Here is a 2,500-nt window from a genome sequence, read left to right on the forward strand (position 1 = left end):
ACACACCCCAAACAAAACAAAACACAACAAGACAAAGCAAAACATCCTCATTGCCATCTCCCTCTCACCTCCACGTACCAGGGGCACGAGAGGGAGAGCAAGAGAGAGAGGGGGAGGCAGGGGGGGAGGGGGGGGAGGGACTCGCTCCGGACACAGGTCCGCCCCGTACGACCCCCTGCGCGCACACACCCCAAACAAAACACAACACAACAAGACAAAGCAAAACATCCTCATTGCCATCTCCCTCTCACTTCCACGTACCAGGGGCACGAGAAGGAGAGCAGGACAGAGAGAGGGGGAGGCAGGGGGGGAGGGAGGGAGGGACTCGCTCCGGACACAGGTCCCCCCCGTACGACCCCCTGCGCGCACACACCCCAAACAAAACACAACACAACAAGACAAAGCAAAACATCCTCATTGCCATCTCCCTCTCACTTCCACGTACCAGGGGCACGAGAGGGAGAGCAGGAGAGAGAGAGAGAGGGGGAGGCAGGGAGGGAGGGACTCGCTCCGGACACAGGTCCGCCCCGTACGACCCCCTGCGCGCACACACCCCAAACAAAACACAACACAACAAGACAAAGCAAAACATCCTCATTGCCATCTCCCTCTCACTTCCACGTACCAGGGGCACGAGAGGGAGAGCAGGAGAGAGAGGGGGAGGCAGGGAGGGAGGGACTCGCTCCGGACACAGGTCCCCCCGTACGACCCCCTGCGCGCACACACCCCAAACAAAACACAACACAACAAGACAAAGCGAAACATCCTCATTGCCATCTCCCTCTCACCTCCACGTACCAGGGGCACGAGAGGGAGAGCAAGAGAGAGAGGGGGAGGCAGGGAGGGAGGGACTCGCTCCGGACACAGGTCCCCCCGTACGACCCCCTGCGCGCACACACCCCAAACAAAACAAAACACAACAAGACAGAGCGAAACATCCTCATTGCCATCTCCCTCTCACCTCCACGTACCAGGGGCACGAGAGGGAGAGCAAGAGAGAGAGGGGGAGGGAGGGAGGGACTCGCTCCGGACACAGGTCCCCCCGTACGACCCCCTGCGCACACACCCCAAACAAAACAAAACAAAACAAGACAAGACAAAGCAAAACATCCTCATTGCCATCTCCCTCTCACATTGCATGACAATGTGAGGGCCCTAGCTGTGAGCTGGGCCTCGTGCCCCTGGTAGGTAGAAAATACTTCACTGTGACCGGCAGGGGCACGGGAGCCGAGATCCGGTGTAAGTAGGGGGAAACACTGCCACGGGGATGCCACTGCTGGTGCAGGCACTAGTAGTGGCTGTACACATGTCCTGATGGGACACAAGCATGGCCAGTTGTGAGCTGGGTCTCGTGCCCCTGGTAGGTGGAATGTACTTTATGGTCACCGACAGGGGCAAGAGAGCCGAGAGTCGGTGTAAGCAGGGGGAAACACTGCCTCGGGGCCCCCCACTACAGGCATAGGCGCCCGCAGTGGCCGTACCCATGTCCTGTGGGGGCCATTACATAGCTAGTTGCGAGCTGGGCCTCGTGCCCCTGGTAGTTGGAATATACTTCACTGTGACCCACAGGGGCACGGAAGCCGAGATCCGTTGTAAGTAGGGGGGAACCCTGCCTCGAGGCTGCCTCAACAGGCACAGGCACCCGCAGTGGCCGTACTCATGTCCTGAAGGGGCACACGCATGGCTAGATGTGAGCTGGGCCTCGTGCCCCTGGTAGGCGGAATATACTATACCCTCACCAACGGGGGCACGGGAGCCGTGATCGGGTGAGAGAAGGGCGAGACACTGCCTCGGGGGTTGCCACTGCGGGTGCAGGCACCCGCAGTGGCCGTACTCACGTCCTGACGGGAAGCACGCATGGCTAGTTGTGAGCTGGGCCTCGTGCCCCTGGTAGTCGGAATATACTTGATGGTCACCTACAGGCCCACGAGAGCCGATCTCCAGAGTGAGTAGGTGGAAACACTGCCTCGGGGCTGCCACTGCTGGTGCAGGCACCAGTGGTGGCTGTACACATGTCCTGATGGGACACAAGCATGGCCAGTTGTGAGCTGGGTCTCGTGCCCCTGGTAGGTGGAACGTACTTTATGGTCACCCACAGGGGCAAGAGAGCCGAGAGTCGGTGTAAGCAGGGGGAAACACTGCCTCGGGGCCCCCACTACAGGCATAGGCACCCGTAGTGGCCGTACCCATGTCCTGTGGGGGCCATTACATAGCTAGTTGCGAGCTGGGCCTCGTGCCCCTGGTAGTTGGAATATACTTCACCGTGACCCACAGGGGCACGGAAGCCGAGATCCGTTGTAAGTAGGGGGGAACCCTGCCTCGAGGCTGCCTCAACAGGCACAGGCACCCGCAGTGGCCGTACTCATGTCCTGACGGGGCACACGCATGGCTAGATGTGAGCTGGGCCTCGTGCCCCTGGTAGTCGGAATATACTACACCCTCACCAAGGGGGGCACGGGAGCCGTGATCGGGTGAGAGAAGGGCGAGACACTGCCACGGG

Source organism: Halichoeres trimaculatus, unplaced genomic scaffold, assembly GCF_033239565.1.
Source record: "Halichoeres trimaculatus isolate MK-OKI-2021-1 unplaced genomic scaffold, fHalTri1.1 fHalTri1_scaffold_76, whole genome shotgun sequence".
Classification (NCBI taxonomy): domain Eukaryota; kingdom Metazoa; phylum Chordata; class Actinopteri; order Labriformes; family Labridae; genus Halichoeres; species Halichoeres trimaculatus.